General features: G+C 33.9%; 1 protein-coding gene across 5 annotated transcripts in view; it reads right to left on the bottom strand.

Moving 5' to 3' along the window:
* LOC105728198 (contactin-4) overlaps positions 1-22560 on the bottom strand; it is a 973166-nt gene that overhangs the window by 653290 nt on the left and 297316 nt on the right. Inside the window, exon 1 of one of the 5 annotated variants that reach the window (XM_064361942.1) lies at positions 19254-19499. The exons of the other annotated variants lie outside the window; for them this stretch is intronic. The gene's annotated coding sequence lies outside the window, so the exon portion shown is untranslated. Of the gene's footprint in view, positions 1-19253; positions 19500-22560 lie in introns of those variants that run through there. 5 annotated transcript variants of the gene reach the window in all.

Genomic DNA, 22560 nt, shown 5'->3' with positions numbered 1-22560 from the left:
GTTTTTGAAACCAACTAAAGAAGGGGAATTAATATTCCTGTTTGGCTCTCAACACAGTAGAAAGTATACAAGATTGAAGGGACTGGATTCTGGTCTAGAATTTTTCACCAACTGTCTACGATGATACAGTCCAGCAGTTATTTATCTGTAGTTGGATAACTACTGGATTGTTTCATCATCTTAAGCTTCAACATTGACAAAAGAGAGGAAGAGGAGAAATGGATGGTACGTTATATGAAAAGCAAATGTGCTTCTGTCTCTTCCAGGACAGATAAGTACCTGAAGAGAGCGAGCATCATGTCCCATACTAAGGGAGTCGAAGCCCTTATTTATAACCTACATGCCAGCTCTCCACTGAGAAGGTTACTTCTCAAATTGGGAGACTTCTGTTAAAAGAAGTAACTCTAATAGCGTAGAAAGTCGGGACACTGGAAAGCCCCATGATTTTTGTCACATCACAAATCATACAGGATTTTTGGAAGCAAGGGTGGCATCTGGGAACTCCAATGAGGAAGCATGAAGAGTCAAAAAATATAATATCCACTAATGAAGCTCAATAGTCCATTTTGGCAAAGCCTCCTAATTTAATGTGTCAATTTCCTCATCTGTAACACAAGATGGTTAGATTACCTCCCAATTTTCATTTCTATATATTTAAATTACATTTTACTTATGTGCTTTACTTACCTGCTTTATATATAAAGAAGATATTCCTACTATCTCCAATTTAAAAGTGAAAAACTGACGGCATTAATAAGTAAATTTCAGAAGGTCACAAAATTACTAGGAAAAAGTTAATTAGGGCTAATATAAACTGACATAATCTAGTACACCTCAAATTTAAGAATCTTATTCTTTCTTGGAGGATGCAGATGACCTGTGATAAGGAATGATCATTATGAGGAAATAAGTTTATAATTTATTTAAAAAGATCTATTTTATTTTCTAAAACCATTGTCTGTTTTATATATATATTTCATATATATATCATATATAGAATATATGAAATATATGAAATGTTTCATATATATAAATATATTTATACATATACACACATTTTATTTTCTAAAATCATTGTCTGCTATATATATTATATACACACACACATATATATATATACACACACACACATATTTCTCACTTCCCTAGATTGTTCACTCTGTGAGGACATGACACACTTATAAGGTACACACTAGTATCTTATAAGTCTCAAAACCTTCGAAACATGTAACCTAATATTAAATGGCTGTTGACTGACTAAACAGTTCTCACTCCAATTCACCTTATACTGAAATCCACTTAGTAGTTAAGAGTATTAGAGTATAGTAAAGTAAATGTAGGTTATAACTTTGGTTATTAAGCTTCTAGAGTTGTTACTGAAGGAGGAGAATGTGCTGCAACCCAGAATTCTAATAAGACAAGGCCAGCTCAAATTAAAATCCAAATTTAAAGAAACAGGTGAGAATAAATAAAGTCAACATCAACCTCAATAGTGCAGAAATGGAGTATTTTATTGTTTAGAAAGTTTCTGAAGCCTATTGAAAGCATATTATTAACAGAAGAATGAAAGAAACAAATTAAAATAGGAAAAGGCAAAGGAAATTAGCAGATCAAAGCCAAACTGTGGGTCCCACAGAAATGTATACCAAACAGAAGTACTTTCTGTCTTACACTTACAAGTGAACTAAAAATAATGTGGTATATGTTTAATACATTTTCTTCTTATAAAATGACCCATCACATCCCTGTCTTGGAAATGTTATGACTTTATAAAGGCACCTGACAATTGCCCGCACTTGGTTAAGCCCAGTGAAACTCTGCACTATTACAAAGCTAATCCATAAACTGAAATTCTGCAAAATTCATATACATTACCAGGAGGCTCTAGCTATTGTGGTTCTCTTACACAGAAAGCACAGGTTTGATGTGGGAAAAACATTATGGGGTCTTTACAAACCAACTCAATCAATACTTTTATAAAATACTGTGCTCCTGGAACGGTCATTCATGCTGAGAAGGCTGAAGCCAGGAGCCACATAATAGACACTGGCTTTCTTAGCATGAATGCAAGACAGAAGAGCGTATTTAACACTACAATATGACTACCTGGCACTCTTCCAAGGCAACTGAGAAGTCAGAATACCTTATCCACAGTATAAAAATAGTAATGCTCTTAAATGAATTACCAAAATAGAAAGTGATTAAACCTACACTTGTGTTATACTTAACATACTGGAAATAATGATTTACATGGAAAAGAAACTGCTTCCCAATTTTGAAATATCAGAAGAGTTTTGCAATGAGGCTCATTCAATATTTCTTTTCTAAGTGCTTTTCCTTTAATGCACAAATAAATTATTTGATGAATTAAATTAGGATTCTTGAACATATATTCATAAGGATAATTTATCCGCAATATTCTTTGTGTTGCTTTTGGCAGATCTTTGTATTAATGTAATGGTGACTTTATACAAGTAATTTTGAATATTCCTTCTCTCTCCATACTGTAGACAAATTTGGATACACAACAAAAATCAGCTCCTTATATGTATAGGTATGAAAACTTTGGGAAAAGTTGCTTTGAAAAATTTGATTTTTCTACAGTTAATGGTTTATATTTTCCTTTATAATCTACTATGAACATATTCATTGATCTCTGCTAATATAACTATACCAATTACAACAAAAAAGACAAGTTTTAATAACTTGAATTCCTAGCCAAAATAACTACCCATTAATATTTAGTGAGAATCATTTTACCTATTTAATGCATATATATGCCATTTTTTATTGTCATATTCTTTTGAAATAGCATTTTAAAAAATTTCACTGTACTTTTTATGCTTATTTCATTTAATGAGAAATTTTTATGTGGGATCTACTAAGTGTAGGCAATATGATAAATGGGATAGAAGAAACAAATTAATACCTAAAATGTGCCCCTAAAGAAGGTACAGTTCAATAGGTGGAATGAAACGCTTACATAAATTCAAATAACATCACTAGTATATGAAAGCCACGGACCTTTGGTATCCACCCACCAACCTACATTGTTGGAAAACCCTGAAATCTCGCAAGTCAGGAAAGTCACATCTGCCATTTTCCAGCCATATCTCTACCTATATCATTCATATGCTGGAGGTGCTGTCCCCATTGTTTGTGTTGTGAGGGAGGTTTAGGACTGTGCCATCCTTGGTATTCAATGAATGGCACCAATATACAGCTCTGGATGTCAAAATAGGGACTAGGCTAAACATTGAGTTGTTAGCACCAAACATGTAAAATACTTAACTGAAAGAATCCACACTTACAGCTATAAATAATAGTCAGAAAAAATAATTTAAATTTGTTGTTTTAAAAATCATGGGCCAGGTGCAGTGGCTCACCCCTGTAATCTCAGGACTCTGGGAGGCTGAGGCAGATGGATCACTTGAGGTTATGAATTCCAGAGCAGCCTGGCCAACATGGTGAAACCCTGTCTCTACTAAAAATGCAAAAATTAGCCGGGCGTGATAGTGTGTGCCTGTAATCCCAGCTACACAGGAGGCTGAAGCAGCATAATCACTTGAACCTGGGAGGTAGAGGTTACAGCGAGCCGAGATCATGCCACTGCCCTTCAGCCTGGGCAACAAAGCGAGACTTCATTTAAAAAAAAAATTATGGTTTAATATAAAAAGATTTGCAGAATGAGAAAAATATATGAAAAATTTATTTTTTTTAACTCTAAAGAATTTAGCATGACACACTTAGATGTCCAACAAATTAGACGGCTGTCTTTCACACGTAACACCATTTTCCCAATATCAAAAGGCTGAATGCTTCAAGAACAGAAATTCGAGTTTTCTTTTGTTATTCACAGCAGAAAAATATCTGGATTCTGAGAATAAGTGATTGAGAATGATTTGATCAAGAACATTGTTGAAGTAATTTAAACTGGAGTATCTCATTATTTGTAGTCAAGAAGCAATCTCTCTCTGGTTATTATCATTCACTTTGGTTCCTAAAGTAGAGATACAAGAGCCAAAATGAGTGAGCAGAGTTAGCCCCCTGACAATTTTGGTTACAGAAAACAGTTACTAAATTAACCTCATCTACATAGTAAATTTAAACTATTCATATGTATGTAGGATCATATGGAATCCTGTATATATTTTTGAATATTTATAACGTACATACTTGGAACAATATTAATAACAATTAACATTTATTAAGTCCTTATTCTCTACTCTGAAGGCAAAGTCTAACTTAATCACCATTCTATGAAGAAGGTTCTGATATTCTTTTTATTTTTAAAAAAGCAAGATCCAGTTAATATAAATAAATTGCCTCAAATCACACAATATCAAATAAACATCTGTGATTCAAATTCAGGCAATCTGATTCTATAGCCTTTGATCCTAACTACTACAGAATTCTACCTTTCGTTTTCAGTTACAAATGTATGATGCACAAATGCAGTAAAAAAAAAAAACCCTGTAATTGGCTAGATAATGTCTAAGACATAAAGAACATTCAAACACAGGATTTTGTTTTAAAGCCTAATTACGATTGTATAAGAATTAGAAGCGCAAACCACTACCCCACATGGGTACACCCATTTGACTCAAGAACTGTGAACTTATAAAGATGTATTTGTAAATTTGCTTCACTTATATTCATCACTAGGAAGAGGACGAAGAGATTGTGATATAGTCACATAATGAGATAATATACAGCAATGAAAAGAACATACTCCTGATATATGGAACACAAAAGAATCTCAAAAAATAGTATGTTGAGCAAAATAAGCCAGATACAAAACAGTACATACTTTTGGATTCCACCTATATGAAGTTCAAGAACAAGCAAAATTAATCTGTAGTGATAGAAGTCAGAAGATAGATTACCTCAAGAGAGAAGAGGTATTGAGAGAGGAGTAAAAGAGAACTTTTAAAGTTAATGGAAATATTCCCTATCTTGATCATGGTAGTGGTTACATGGGTTCATATATGGAGCAATAGATAAAATTTAAGGGTTTTTTATAGTATATATGCTATCTCTCAATGGAAAAGGGGGAAGATGATGCTTCAAAATACAGCAAACACAGAATCAAAGCAAAGAGGCACAAAAATTTGAAACTTACATTCTAAGACACAAGAAATAAAGTGACTGAATACTTTTTTAAATTTTTTTTTATTATAAAAGAAAGGATGAAAGAAAATGGGAGGAAGGGAGGGAGGGAGGGAGGGAGGGAGGGAGGGAGGGAGGGAGGGAGGGAGGAAGGAAGGAAGGAAGGAAGGAAGGAAGGAAGGAAGGAAGGAAGGAAGGAAGGAAGGAAGTCAGCCAGCTAGCCAGTCAGCCAGCAGGCAGACAAGCAAGCAATTAGTCCACTGATTGAAAGTACTGGGAATTTTGGAATTCCAAGTTTAAACAATCAAACTTCCTTCTGAAGAGACATTCCAAAAAAACTAAACAGGGCAATCAACTAAGGCCAAAACATCAAAATATTTTATATCAATAGTCTACCTTTTCTCCAACAAATGCAATCAATTAGTATTTTCTTAATTAGATTTCACGTACCTTTATGGTGTCTATTAAATATAAGCATGCATCACGCATATCAGTTTTTCTTTTTTTTTGGCTTAACTTCTTTTGTAAATTTAACTGTAAGTTCTGGGATACATGTGCAAGATGTGCAGGTTTGTTATAGAGGTAAATGTGTATCATGGTGATTTGCTACACCTATCAACCCATAACCTAGGTATTAAGTGCTGCATGCATTAGCTATTTATCCTGATGCTCTCTCTCCTCCTACCCACCACCCACCCCAATAGGTCCTAGTGTGTGTTGTTCCCCTCTCTGTGTTCCTCTATTCTCATAAGTGCTCCCACTTATAAGTGAGAAAAATATATGCCAGTTTGTAAGTAAACTGCATAATAATCACAGAACAGAGTGTATTAACATCATCGTTTTATATGTAAAGTCCAGTTGAAATATTGCATTTGTCTGTTTTTGTTGGTTAGTGCTTATTCTGAACAAACGAAACTACAGAGTTAAGGGCAAAACTAATCAAGAGACTAAGGAATAGTTCTGACACTTTAATAACATAAAAAATTAGGAAAAGAACATTTAGCTTTGCTTGACCAAGATCCCATAGTCAGGCAGACTATATTACTGTTCTTTTAATATGGAAGTAGAAAGAGGTAATTTATCCCCAAGCTTATTCACATGAATGAGCTCATCTAGTCTTTGATTTTTGATATCTCAGTAAAGGACATGTATTCTAAAGCAGTAACATTCAAAGTATATCTGAAATTGGTTTTCTGTGTTGACACATTCTTCAGAACCCTAGTAACCTAGCCGTGGCTTTCTACTGCAGTCTCATTTGACCACTGGCAATGAAATGGGCTATAGAATATACAAGGTTATGAGACAGAATGTGAAAATAGGAGAATAAAAAAGTTATCTTCAAATATCCTCTGAGAGGATAAATGGAGGATTACTATTTTACAACTGTCAAGAGAAGGGATTAATTTTGTATCATTTTCTATTTCCACTGCCTGATGTGGTAAAGTAGATGAATAGAAAGCCATTGTCTTTATTATTAATTTCAAGAGATTGTTACAAGATGGAAATCTTCTGGAATTATTATGCCTTTTTAACAATCTTTATCTAAAAACTATGACTCTTAAAGAATTCTCTGTTCTATTCCAACTGTAAATGTTGTCAGAAGGATGAATTAGAGACATGCTGTCAACACAGATTTTCAGCCTCTGTCCCACGAAGTTCATGGGAGGGTCTTTCATCTTCTTACTTCAGCCAGGATAACATTTTATCAAGAAAAACGTGATTTAAACAAGATTAAAAAGATTAAATGTGCATCACTGAATTCTGTTTCCCCTCATAAAGCAGCATGGATTAGGTTAATATCGGTAAATGAAACTGCATATAGATGCGTCTAAGCTATAATATTGCTAATTTCTATTAGCCTTCCCCCAAACCGAAATTTTTATAATGACCCAGTAGAATTTTTTTCTTAGTGTTAAGTGCCAGACACCAACAAAGCCATACTGGTAAATTATTTTCACCAGAAAATATCAACTATAAACTGTACCTGTCTGTTTCAGTATATAAATAATTTAGAAAATTACATATAACACATTTTATATATACATGAACATATATGAATAGTGTATACATAGTATATATGCATCATCTTTTAAATAAAGAAACCATGTACTTGATTATGTGTGAAATTTATATTTGAGTACAGTCTAAATATTCAAATAGAAATGGAAATTTAAAAAGATTAAAATGGGATCTGAAAAAAATACTGACCACGAAGTTATGATTTTACAATTATAAATTCATTGCTTATATCGCTGAGATTAATGGTTGTTATAAATCAACCATTATAGCAGTATTGAAAAGATATATAGAAATTACTCAGAACTTTAAAAAAAGGAACAAATGGTTTTATTAAATAAAACCTGCAAGATGAGTGTGCTTCAATTCTCTGGAATTCATAACATTTTAGAAGATAATTCCAAAGTTATAATTTTGTTCCTTTTTAAGTCTGGGTGTATAAACACAGCTATTGTTCATCTTCCTCCAACAATGCAAATGTAAAAGGTATTCTTGTAAGACACAACCCTAATCTGACTGATTAGCTGAAAAGCAGATTTCTATCATACAAACTCTGCTTATAAGTGCAAAAATATATGTTAAAGTGAGCTTTATAAATAATCTCTAAAATTTAATATTTTGAAGTTATGAGACCTTAGGTAAGTCATTAAGAGGGATGGCCTCAGTTTCAACATCCGTAAAATGAGAAGACTGCTCTAAAATAGCATCTAGAATCCCTTCTTGCACAAATCTATGATGACACTGACATCTACTAATACCACATTTTATTCCATGATGAAGCTATTTTCACATACTATTGATAAATACTATATTTTTGTCATGGGGAGGAGTTGTGTTATGAGATACCACATATTGATAGGTCACTTCTGCTCTTTATTATTTCTCAGCTTTCCAAGGAGTCACTTGAAGAGAAAAATTGGGAACTACTGTCTTCACAATTTATTAAAATGAACCACATGCCCAGAAATATACATTGAAGTTTCTCTTCATGTACATCTCTATTTATTACATAAACCACAACTGTATTTCTATGAGTGACTCTCAGCATCCTTCCATTAGCAAACTGTTGGCATGACTTTCTCCTAAATGAGAATTATAAATTATACCTCTTACCACTTTTTTCCTCAAGTACATTTTCCTAATATTTAATTTATAAATCATTTCCCAGATGAATTAGTAATAAATGGTTGAAGGCGGCAGACAAGTCTCCAACAGGAAAGCATCATACTTGCTGTTTACTGGGAGACCTCATTAAAAAGGCATCAAGAGAAAGCAAAATAAAAACAACCTGATGAACCTTTGCAATTGGTCTCCAGAGATATGTAGGTCTCAGGATATCAATACAGAAATGCCCTAGTCCAAGCCTCCTCTTAGACTGTACAAAAAATATCCACTTGGTGATATACTGTATGACACACTTGTTTGTAATTAGAATAAAAACCAAACAAAAAATAAGTGCTACTTGATTTCAGATACTTTCTTAAAACATTTGACATAGCATGACCATTATAATCCGTTTAAACCACCATGCTGCTAATAAATGAAGTTTAAATATGTCACAAATATTTATGATGTGCATAGACACACACAGATATGTACATACATGTATTATTAGGGGTATGATTGCCAACAGTTTAGATTCATCACTTAAGGAATATTACATGAAGGAAAGATTTATTTTATATAGTGATTAATTTTTTAATTTACCAATTTTGCAATGGTGGATTTTCTTAAAGTCTTGTCAGGATGGGAATAACTTTTCATGATTGCATTTATTTGTTATCCGTCATACAACAGAACAACATTTTGACAAATTTGGGAAATCATTTTTAACATACAGCTCAATTTCCAATTTCTCATGACCAAAGTGGAGGTAACATCCCAAATGACAGAAGAGGAAGCAAGTCCAAAGTATGTGGGCAAGCAGTACATGAAGCTAAGACTGCAAAAATATAGACACAATACCCAAATCTCTCTCCAGTGTTCTTTATATTTATTCCCTTTATGATTTTTATATGTTTTTGAGGCATTTTTCCATAGATAGATTTATGGAAGTTACGTTCTGAAAGTTATCAGATCTTGGTTTATCCCTAGAACAAGTGGTTCATAAACTGATTAGCCAAAACAAAAAGAAAAAGAAAAAAAATTCCTTGTAAAACCTGAAAGTATGTCAGATCTCAGCATGATTCTTTAAATATATTTGGGTTTCTCAGAAGCTACTTGACAATTGATTAATCTCAATTTTTTTCTTCTGTTTCAAGCTAAATAAATTACAAGTAAAAATATCTCCTTTATGAACCTTCTCTCCAGATGCAAATATGCCTGTAATCTTATTAATCAAGCATTTATTCCTGCCACTTTCAAAATACTAATACATGAACTAAATTTTCCTTTGTAAATTGTTATATAAAAATTCTATAAATAAAAGTTGTTAACCTCAATATATGAGTTAGAAAGAACTGCTTCATGCAAAAAAATTCTAATAAGTAAAGCTGGAATTTAAGACTTTTGATTCAAATTTGTAGTTCCTCATTCTGAGTTCATCTCTCGGTTAGAGGGCTTAAATGTTTACCTGCTATATCATGTTTAAAATTCACAGTAAGTGAATCTGAATAAGTACTAAAAATGGGGAAACCTAGGCTTAATAAAGTTAGGTAAGTTTTGCTAAAACCTAAATACCTTAATAAAATTAGGTAAGTTTAAAGTGGTACAACCACATTTATACCACTTCAAAGCAATTGATATTAACTATTAGGCTACATTGTCTCTCTAAATTATATTTCACATACTTTGACTGTAACAGGCTCTGTATTGTTAGGCCAACTTTACAGATAGGGAATGTGAGGCTTGTTACAATATTACAAAGCTAGTTAATGAGAAAGCCAGAGTTCTTTTTTTAAATTACTTGATATTTTTAAAAACTACAAAAATAGTACAGCGAATTCCCATATACTCTTCACCCAGTTTCTCCAGGGTTCATCTTACATAACCACAGCACAATTATCAAGACAGGGAGAAAACTATAAACTTTATTTGAATTTTTACCAAAGTTTTCACTAATATCCTCTTCCTGTACCATACGATGACACAATAAAGAATGATGTTAAGTTATTTTACACAGTGTCCCTCATTTTAGGTTTGCCTAGTGCAGCCTCATGATTAGATTGAGGTTATACATTTTTCACAAGAATACTGCAGAACTGATATGCCCTTCTCACTATGTCGTGTCAGGGATACATGATGTCAAAATGTCTTATCATTGATATTAAACATGATCACTTGATTAAGGTGGTATCTGCTCGGTTTTTCAAATGTAAAATTAAAAACTTCCCCTTTATAATTGGGAGAAAATACTTTGAGAGCAAGAAATGTTTGTTTTTCTTGAACTTTCATCCATGAATTTTAGCATCCCAAGAATCTTGTCTCCAAAATTTTCTTTCTATTTTTTTTTTCTCTTCTCTTTTAGATAAGATCTTACTCTGTCATCCAGGCTGGAGTGCAGTGATGTCATCTCTACTTACTGCAACCTTGACCACTCAGGCTCTAGGCTCTAGCAGTCCTCCCATCTCAGCCTCCTGAGTAGCTAGGACTACAGGCAGTTACCACCGTGCCCAGTTAATTTTTGTATTTTTGTGTGTGTGTGTGTGTGTGTGTGTGGGTAGAGACAAGGTTTCACCATGTTGCCCAGGCTGGTCTTGATCTATCAAGCTCAAGATCACCTATCTCAACCACTCAAATTACTGGGATTACAGGTGTGCGCCACCATGCCCAGCCATTATCATAGTTAATGATGGTTTTTAATTTTCTTTATTCCTTCTATAATTCATTTATTAATTAGAATTGTTCTGGAAGAAAGAGCTGATCCTTATTTCTTATCTATCTCTCTTTCTATCTATCTGTACCAGTATGGGTTTGTATTTATTTTATTCTATGGGTTAAATAAATCACTATAGTTATTAGTTGGGTTGCTCCTATTTTCCAGCTTTGGCCATTGGGGGTTCTTTCAGGTCAGTACCTGTGTTCTTTGACATGCTCTCTTACTGTCTGAACACTTTCTAACTTTTTGGTGCCAAAGTTCCTCCAGGATCATCTTGTATTTTGGTTACCCTAGATTTGGAATCAGCTACTTCAAACAGCCTTTGAAGAACTGGTATTTAAATACCAGGATATGACTTCTAGGTATGCTCATTGCTACTGGGTTATAATTAATTTCAAGCTCTAACCAAACAAAGCTTGGAAATATATGTACCATACTGACCAAAAGCCAGGCATTTAATCCATGTGTTTTTACTCCCCCAAACAATTTCTGCTCCTGACCTCAAACTGGATTCATAAATTGGGAAGAAATACAGAAAGAACAAGTCAATTACAAAAATAATTAAAACAGAGAGTATAAAGTAAGAACTTGCTATCTTTTATTATATTAAGCACTAGCAGATGTACTTTACACTAATAACTCTGATACACTTTAAATTATACTCCCCGTGCATCTGATAAAACCTTTTAAACTTGGTGCCTTTGCTTTCTCATCTAAGAAATGGAGATGACAGTCTCCATCCAATTTAGATGCCATGGGAATCTAGTAAATTCTAAACAACATGATTTTAGGGGTAAATGACTGTCTGATCTGAAAATGCTTAATGCAAAAAAAAAAAAAAAAACAAATTACTGAGATGTTACAGGCCAAATTCTAGAGCTGTCCCTCAAAGGTTCTCATTTACCGATTATCCTATCAAATATCAATCTAAGTATTGCTGTGCAAGGACTTTGCAGATGGAATTAAGGTGATTAACTAGCTGACTTTAAAACAGAGAGATTATCCTAGATAATCAGTTGGCACAGTGTAATCACATGAGTCCTTACAAGCAAAAGGGGAAGACAGAAGAGCCTCCTTCAGAAGTATACGGAGGAGACGGTGAGACAGGACAGATGAGGTAGAAAGGGAAAGCAGAGGGAATGTGAGAACTCTGTCCATCATTTCTGGCTTTGAAGAGAGTCAGCAGCCAGGGTATGGGAGCAGATGCTAGGAGCTGAGAATGATCTCCAGCCAAAAACCAGCAAAAAATGAGGGCCTCAATCCTACAATCACATCCTGCTGGATTCTGCCAACAGCTTGAATGAGATTAGAAACACATTTTCTCCTACAGCTCCAGGAAGGGGAAAGTCCTGTCATGACCTTGCTTTAGGCCTTGCGAGACCCTAAGCAGAGATCCATGCTGTGTTTACACATCTCTTCCATAAAAACTGTAAGCTAATAAATGGGTGTTGTTTTAAGCCACTAAATTTGTGTTAATTCATTAGTGCAGCACTAGAAAACAAATACATGAGGTTTCTGCAGAAGAAAAACAATTCAGAGAAATGAAACAATTCTTTTCATTATTTATGTCAACTATAGAGCCTCATGCACAATAACCGTTGTTGAAAGATAATAGAAATTAGAAATGTCTGATGTGAAGAAATTGAGAAAGTATTGTATGGACAATCTGCATTCATAGGGTCTACTATATAGTTCCATAGGTTTCACACCTACCTATACCCATTTTCTGAAGAGCATCATGATGATAAAGCAGAAAAAATTCTAGGTTTGAAATTGAAATCTCAATGCAGGCTCTATCGATGACTAACCAGGTGACTTTTGGCATTTCATCACCTCTACAACCGAAGTTTCACGTCTTTGATATGAGTATAAACATTAACTATGTTGGTTTAGATGCAATACTATAAATGAAAGTTCTTTGTAGTTCAAAAATATACAAACATCAGCACTCTTGAGTACATTATTTGGTGATTCTCAGAAACCACAAAATTAACAGCTGATAATCAGATTAGCCTAGACTACTAATTTACTAGAGTGATTTACAATTACTCAGTGCTTATCTTATGGTATGCATATTCTTTTACTTTGAGATTACACAAGAAATATATTAGAAGGTAGTTGAGATTTACAGGAAGAGTAGGGATGGAGAGATGGGAAGATCCAGAGTAACATCATGGTCATCTCAAAGTTCTTGAGTAAAATCAGCAGTAAGTCAGACAAAAAGAAAAAAAAATGCTATGTTCCTTGTTATGTGTTGAATTGTGTCCCTCTGCAAATTAATATATTGAAGTCATAAAGCTCACCTTAGGATGAGATCTTTTTTGGAAATAGGGTCACTACAGATATAATTATGAGATTATATCTAGTGTAAGGGATGAGGTCATATTGGAATAGAGCAGGCCCCTAATTAAATATGACTGGCATCCTTTAAAAAGAGGAAATTTGGATATAGACTAGTATTTAGGAAGAATGTCCTAAGAAGTTTTAAGCAGAGCTCAGGTTGATACAAGCCAAAGAAGGCCAAGGATTGATAGCAACCTACCAGAAGCCAGAAGAAAGGCACGGAACAGATTCTCACATACCTCAAAAGAAACGAACCCTGCTGACACCTTGATCTCTGACTTCTAGCCTCCAGAATGATGAGACAATAAATTTCTGTCAGTTGAGCTACCCAGTTTGTGGCAGCTCTAGAAAATTAATACACTCCTCTATTCAAAAGATACGATACACAAGGTACTATTGCAATCACAGCAATTTGTACTGCATAAGGTATAACCCACTTAAAGAACTGTTGTATACCTTAGGTGTATTAAATTCCTTAGAAAAACACTGTACCATAAAGAAGGTGGGAATTGCTATTACTATATTTTATAAGAAGCTAGTGAATATAAGACACATTGAGGGGCTTAGATAAAATCAGAGGTGGAGGAAAGAATAAAGAGGGATGGCAAATGAGTACAAAAATACAGATAGAAGGAAAAAGATCTAGTTTTCAGTAGCACAAATAGGGTCACTAGTTAACAATAATTTATTTTATATTTCAAAATAACTGAAAAAGTAGAATTCAAATGTTCCTAATACAGAGAAATGATAAATGCTTGAGGTGGTGAATATCCCAATTACCCTGATTTAATAATTACACATTGTATGTTTGTTTCAAAATATCCCATATATGCCATTAATATGTACAACTATTATAAATTCATAAATACTAAAAATAAAAATCTAAAAAAAAAAAAATCAGAGATGCAGAAGGAAAAGACTTGAACCTGACACTTTGAAGTTTAAATCTACATCTCCTTTCCAAAAATTTGGCCAATTTTTGTTTGGTTCAAGTCCTAATATTTATGCTCATAGAAGAGATTCTGTCAAACAGAAAAGATGTGGGAGTTCAGTTCTCAGACTGCATGTTGGGGACATGATAAAATTGCATTCAATTCAGCTGCAAGGGAGATTTGGGGCAGAACCCTGAAGGAACGGGATAGCTGTCCTAGCAAGGCAGTTTCCATAAGTGTGTTGTCTTGATCAGTTCATCAAACCAACCCGTTTGAGCTACTCAAATATGGTTCTAGCAGAGTGCATGTCATAGATGTCATCTTTGTCTGATTCTGTTTTATTACTATAGTCCAGCAGATGCTCTTTGCCCCAAGAGGAGCTCTAATATATTTTAAATTCTGTGCTTAGCTCCTCTGAGAAACTAAAAATCCAGGTATTATTTTGCCAGCAAACAAAATTGCTTCTGTAGGATTAAAATATTCAATCTGTTGAGCTTTCAGGTAAAGTTTACCTGATAATGCACTGAGGTGAACAAACAGCCACACTTGTGTGGTGAAAGTTTTAAACTCTACAAAGTTTTGCAGCTTATCTGAAGAGCAAACTATTATTAGCTATAGAAACAACAGATTTGGAATCCCTGATGAAAACTTCAAACCATGTGCATTGTTCACTCTGAGTAAGAATGAAGTAATTCTTCCTTCTTTCTTGTTTGCCTCCCTATCCCTGAATTACTCAGATTGTCTTCATCAATCAAGTCATTTGAGAAAACTAGAAAAGCCAAAATATCAGAAACCTATTATTATTTTACAGAAAAAAGTAAAATTTTAAGTTGTGAAATAATTTACACACAAAAACATAATAAAGTGAAAACTTTTTTATTATCTTAACTTCTAGACTGATGCTCCAAAATAGCTACTAGCTACATTATCTACAAATACCTGGGAGATTTCTGAATGTCAGCAGGGACAAGTAGATCGATCTGACTAGAGGAAATATGGTGCACTAAAAAGGACATTATAAAAGAAGTCAGGAGACCTGATTCTGTGTCTGACTCCTTCCCTAGCAGGCTCTCTGACCTTGAGAAACCTCTTGATGTCTATCTCCCCATTAGTGGAATGAACAAAATATTCTCTAAGGTCCATTTCTAATATAAAATTATGAGATCCAAAGAACATAATGGAGATATTCTGCAAAGTCTACTAAAAAGAAAGTCTTGATTGTAATTTTGTTAAATTTGGAAAATAACCTAATTCTGTAACACATGTGATCAAAGTGAGATCATTCTATTTCAATATCTGGTATACATACCTGAAAGGTGGAAGGTAGAGCAAAAATTAAAATGAAGTGATTACTTACTATGTGCAAAAATAAGTAATGCGCTCATTTCCCAACACACGCCTATCCTATACGAATCCTAACAAGTAAAGTATGATGTTCCTCAAGAGGGTTAATTTCAAACTGGTGAAGGGGTTTGAATAATATTTTTATATATAGTAATATATATAAATTTAGAAATTGAAATTTGAAACATAGGGCAGTATTTCTCCTATTATATACAGTATAATCCAAATGACTTCAAAGTTGTGATGGGAAAACTTGAAATAAAAGCCATTACAAAGTTAGTTCATCTGCTTATAGGTACAAGACTTCAAATATTTTATTTTTAAAATTATAATACTCATGGCTTTTGCACCGTTACTTATATATAAGAACATTACTTTGTTACTAAGCCTACATTTTGCATCTTTTTATTTGATTTATTGAACTAACATGTAGAAGCTGAGCTGTAGTGTTTATTTTCCTAAGTATCTACAGAAATACAAATATGTACCAAGTGGCAGGAGGAAGAGTTGATGGTAAGCATGTGATTCAAAATCTTGCAATAAAAGTCAAGGAAGAGGAAAAAAAGACATATATATATATACACACACACACACACACACACCTCACACACATATAGAAACACACGTATATATTTCTTTCACCTGTGTGTGTATATTTGTGTGTATACATACATATTATGAAAACATAGAGAAAATTTCAAAATAGCACAGAAAACAAGCTTCTGGATTTGTGATCCTGGAATTGTTTAAAGTAGAAAAATATTATTTCATGGTAGGGTTACTCAGGAAAGCTTCATAAATGAGGTAGGTCTTGAAGATGAGAAAGTGCTGCATTGCTGAAGGCAGAAAAATGTCAAAATCCTTACAGGACTGATAGTCACCTATAGAGTTTAGTTACATAAATATTTCTTGGGAAAACCCAAGCTCATAATTAGTCTTGGTTTGTCTGTCCACATTAAATTATATTACATTGCATACAGTTATATTTCTTCCTGAATTATTTCATAAGTAATGAAATCACTCACATCTATTGATTCTATCTGAAGAAAAATGCAGAGGTTACTCTTTACAAGTAGACTTCCACCACAGCATGATTATGTGGTAAGCTAGTAATGATGAAACCATTTGATTTTTACTCTTCATTGGAATAAATATATATTTAAATAAGATTCATGGTTACTCCACTTAGAATCCATATAACAGACCAAATCCATTATTAACCCAAACTAGAATTAATTGAAGTGATTTTAGGGAAGCATCAACCTTCCTCATATCATACATGAACATAATAGTAGATTTATTGAGTGTTTAGCATATGGAGGGCAAATACTAAGTATCTTACATGTGTTATCTCATTCAATTCTCACAATAATCAAATGAGATAGTTAATATTAACATTTTCACTTACAAATCGAGAAAAAAACAGAGGCTCAGAGAACTTATGTAACTAGTAACAGCTAGTAAGTAGCATAACTTATCTTAAAAATAGCTCTCTCTCACTCCATTTTGAAATGAGAAATAAGTGAATCCTAAGGTATCCCACAAAAAAAGAAACAAACAACAAAAAAAAAACCACCTTCAACCACAACATTAGCATAATCTTGAAACTATGGTCACAAAAGTTATAATGGTTCAAACTTACAGGGGCAAAAATGAAATAAGACCCAGTGATAAGGAATCTAAAGTAACCCAGGGCAAGGGCAAACCAGAACAGGAAGTGACCCCAGAGAAACTGATACAGATACTGGGTGGGGAAAGCCAGAGCTCTAACCAAAAGTATACATTTTTTTTTCTCTTTTCTTTCTTTTTTTTCCACAGTTCAATAGCTCTTTCTTGTTTTAATGACTGGATTGGGCCAAAGGATATTTTCTGTATGTTGCTTTCTCCCCAAATGCTGCCTGATTCCTGTTACCATATGGGCTTTAAACCTACCATCTTTGATTGGGCTAATTTAAAACTTAAGATGTATCTAAAAGAAATCAATATCTGGAAAGGCCTGAACCTCCAAATTCTACAGTTTATTGCAAATACAAATATATAATTCAAATCTCTGGTAAAATTGAAAGTAGGAGATCAAAATAAGTTAGCAAAACTGAAAGGAGAATGAGCCCCTTCATTGGTGATCAAGTGCAGATCAAAGTTCATTTCCAAGTGTTTTAGAGAACTCTTAGTTCCGTGGTATACACCCCAACAATGCGCCAGAAATCGAATTTTAGAGATGCATGAGTCATAAAAATAATTTTGTTTTAATTCTGAACAAAATTTCATAGTCTTTGATGCACTGTTAATTCAGATCTGAATCTATCCTATATCTCACACACAGTCTACTCAACACAGTACTGACCAAACCTGTCCATAGTAAACTTACTTCTATCTAGCTTTTCCCCATCGATGGCAATATAATGAATCAATCTCTCATATAGAGAGTAAATTCAGAAAAATATTAATTTTTAATGGTAGCTGTTGGCCAATAATATTAATGAATTGAAAATAGTACCATATTAAATATGAAACAATTTCAAGTAATTGCCATTCTGATGAATTTTTGCCCCTAATTAGCATATAAAAAGCAATTAATTTAAAATAGAAAATGAATTCTTTCACACTAAAGAAGAAATAACATCTTTTGTTTTTGTTGTAATGAGTCATATAATTATGTGGCACAATCTATTTCTTTCAGAAAACTTTTTAGATATAAATCCTATTCTTTAAGTGTACTTAAAAATTTTTATAATTTTTGATGCACTGTTATTTATTTTTCAAGTGCTAATATATCATACCTTTACCTCTCGGGCCTAATGAAAACCATCTCTGCTTTTAATATTTTAACTTCACAGAGTTCAAGCAAAATTTTAATTTGTCAGTTTCTTAAAACTGACTATACAGAAACAGTAAAGCATAGTCAAGGTACTTTTACCACTCAAGCCATTTTCATATTTAACCATTTTTTAATAGAATGAATATACTTTTCATTTTCTTAGACCAAATTCAACCCCATAAAATTATTTGTTAAAAAATGTAATCTATTTAAGTCAAAGAGCACTGGGATTGCTATGTGTGCTCAGAGTAACAGAACTACTGAAATTTCTATGAATAATACGAAAGTTTGCAGAGACTTAGCAAACTAATTATTTCTAAATAATCTCCAAATGGCTAAGCTAGTGAAATGGAACACATTTACTTTAGCATAGCTAACCCCAACGTATATATCTACTTGGTTAGAATTTCTGTTCATAGAACCGCCAATTCAAAAATCATTGGCTAGATCAGAGCGTTGGTTTTACTTCCTTCTTTATATTGCAATGCTGAGCAGTGTGGCATTTGTAATATTAGCTACATACTGTAGTCTGCATTTGATAGAATCAGATGTATGTGTACGTGAAGAGCAAAACTCTAAAATATTCAAAAACTGCTAAAAAATGTTACACATGAGACTAATCTTGTGCTCACAAAAGAGAAGAGAATTTAAGCTTATAAATTTTTTTCTTCAGAACATTTCAAAATAAAATGACATTACATATTAAAGACAGAACCAAAGAAAACTGAGAGGCATCATCAAGTATTAAAGCTAAGTCCCCCAGCAAAACAAAAAAGGAAAAAACAAAAACAAAACCAAGAAATTCATACGTTTTTAGTTCTTGCTTCAAAGAATATAAGAGCTATAATTCGCATAAGAAAAATAAGATACTTACTATATCAGATGTCTGCTTTCAACATATACTGAAAGTATCTTTAGCACAACTTCAATCCATGGTGCATTATTTATTTCCCCCCTAACAGCAGGAGAGATTCAAGATGTTCCAAAGCTTTACTTTCAGTTTTCTTCAACCACAGTCTTTTACATGCCCTGTTATTTGCTTCAGCATCTATGAAACAACTCCATCCTTCAAAACAATCAAAACCCTTGAAGCAATCCACATCTGCTTCCGTATACTGAATTTTAAATCTAATCACACACAAACAATATCCTTTACTTTGTATTTTACTTCAGAAAGTTTAGAGAGCTGAGTATTCTAAATCCCACTACATACCACTAAATGGTAAGAATTACAGTACAGCGGCTCCTTAGATTATAGCTGATAAGGTGAGGCTTTTGCATTTATATTGGGTTCTGAGGAGCTGATGCCATATCAGCCTAATAATTAATAATTCATGGAACCAAATTACAGCCTTAGAAGGAAACAGCTACTTTGACTAGTTCTTTCATAATCTTCTGATTTATGTATGACAGCACAGAAGAGTTCTAGGAGAGGTTAATAAAAAAAAAAAAAAACCAGACATAACACTTGAGTTTTAAAATTAGTACTGCCTTTGCACAAGCTGGATTTGTTGTGGCATCATGGAAACTCTATCTTTTTAAGCAGTTAATTCAAATGGGTTCATTTTAAATGAGGATCTGGCTCGCGAGGATGTCCAGAGCAAAGTCCAGAATGTGGGAGGGTAGGTAGGGGACAGTAAAGCCAATTTGAAGAGTACTTTAGACAAAAAAAGCGGGGGGTTCCCCCAACTGTTTTCATATAGTGGTCTTTAACACAGTTTCTGAGAAGACATTATATGTCCAATCTACCTTATATCTCATTATCTTTCATACTTAAAACAGGCCAAGCTGGGTACAATGGCTCATAACTGTAATCCCAGCACTTTGGAGGGCCATGACGGGCAGAGATGGCTCGAGCCCAGGAGTTTGAGACAAGCCTGGGCCACATGACAAGATTTCATCTCTACAAAAAATACAAATAATTATCAGGGTGTGGTGGTCGATGCTTATGGTCCCAGCTACTTGGGAGGCTGAGGTGGGAGCAGCACCTGAGCTCGGGAAGTCAAGGCTGCAGTGAGCTGTGATTGTGCTACTATACTCCAGCCTGGGTGACAGAGTGAGACTTTATATCAAAAAAAAAAAAAAAAAGAAAAAGAAAAAGAAAAAGAAACACAAACAGACCTGTAAGGAATATAGTTACCATGCATGTGCTATGTGGTATTCCTATGTGTTTGTGCTCATTCCTACACAAACATGTGGGTATGCACAAAAATTCACATGTAGTAGTTCTTCAACATATGAACTACCTATAAGCTATACAGCTTAATAACCTTAAAGACTATTTTTATTGAGAAGTACTTCACATATAGTAAACCATATAAATCTAAAGCATATAGTTTTGGCACAGAATACAGCCACAAAAAGGAAAGAAATCTTGTCATTTGAAGCAACACGGATGTCATTGGAGCATCCATGTTGGAGCATCCAATTGGAGGCCATTACTCTAAGCAAATTAACTGAGGAAAAGAAAAACCAAACACTACATGTACTCTCTTATAACTGGGAGCTAGACACTGGGTACACATGGACATAAAGAAGGGAACAATGGACCCTGGGAACTACTAGAGAAAAGAGGAAAGGAGTGGGGCAAGGACTGAAAAACTACCTATTCAGTACTATGCTCACTACCTGGGTGATGGGATCAATCATATCACAAACCTCAGCATCAGGAAATATTCACATGTAACAAACTCACACAATGTATCATGTGATCCTAGAAGCTGAAATTTAAAAAGAAAGTGTGTCGTTCAATCCATAATCCTATTAAGATGTAAAATATTTTTATCACTCTAGAAAGTTCCCTTATATTCTTTCTTTGTCAAGTCCTGCCCTCAAAAGAATGGCTTACCTAGTTTCTTGCACTATAGATTATGTTGCCCTATCCTGGTGTTATATGTGAATACAAAAAGTATGGGCTTCCTGTACTCACCATGTATTAAGATTCATTCATGTTGCTATTTTTAACTGCTGCATAATATTCCACTGTATGAATAAACAACAGTTTATATATTCTCCTACTGATGAACACCTAGGCTGTTCCCATTTTTTTGCTACTTTGAATAAAGCTATTAACATTCTGGCTGGGTGCAGTGGCTCACACCAGTAATTACAGCACTTTGGGAGGTCAAGACGGGTGAATCACTTGAAGCCAGCAGTTCAAGACCAGCCTGGCTAACATGGTGAAACCCTGTGTCTACTAAAAATGCAAAAGTTATCTGGGTGTGGTGGTAGGAGTCTGTAACCCAAGCTACTTGGGAGGCTGAGGCAGGAGAATCACTTGAACCTGGAAGGCAGAGGTTGCAGTGAGCTGAGATTGTGCCACTGTACTCTAGCATGGGTGACAGAGTGAGGCTGTCTCAAAGAAAAAAAAGTTGAATATAAGGGTTGTTGTAGACACATTTTTATTTCTTTTGTAAAAATTCCTTTGTGTATAAACATAATAAACATAATGGCTGAGTCATAGCAAAGATATATTTTAGCTTTTTATAAACCTGTCAAACCCTTTTTCAAAGTAATTGTACCAATTTATGCTCTGACTCATAACATATGAGAGTTCTAGTTGCTCCACATACTTGCCAGTATTTGTTACTGTCAACCTCTTTCATATTAACCATTTTAGTGGATACATATTGGCATTCCATATGGTTTCAATCTTCATTTTTCTTGTAACTAATGTTGAACACTTTTTTCATGTGCACATTGACATAGAGCTCAGTTTTCACTAACTATTAATAAAGTAGACTTCAGGTTAGAAGTAGATCAAAAGCAGATTTTCCACATAAGTCTCGATGGTCTTTGAATCAGTCCATCTATGAAATTCCATATTCTCACCCAGTTAGGTCTAGCCCCTGTCCCTCTGATCAGATATTGTTCCTGTCAACACAGAAGCCCTAAAATCTGCCTACGCCACCTCTAGTGGCTTCCTGTACTCTGGATTGATGATATTATATCTTTTTTTTCATTCATTCAAAAAAACTTCCTTTGTATACAAAACTACACACTCTCCAAATTCATGTTAATTAGTATGCCTAAAATTTAGCTTTCACTGATAAGCTTTGGATTCAAATAAACTGGTGTTTGATTATATGTGAGTAACCCTCAGTGACATTGAAGTCTTACTTTTCTTATTTGAAGGTGAGAATAATATTAAAAGTAATGTCAAAAATCACAATTACTTTTGC

Source organism: Aotus nancymaae, unplaced genomic scaffold (genome assembly GCF_030222135.1).
Source record: "Aotus nancymaae isolate 86718 unplaced genomic scaffold, 86718_ANA_hifiasm-v0.15.2.pri h1tg000046l, whole genome shotgun sequence".
Classification (NCBI taxonomy): domain Eukaryota; kingdom Metazoa; phylum Chordata; class Mammalia; order Primates; family Aotidae; genus Aotus; species Aotus nancymaae.
The sequence above is the reverse complement of the archived record's forward strand: the minus strand, read 5'-3'. Positions and strand labels throughout refer to the sequence as shown.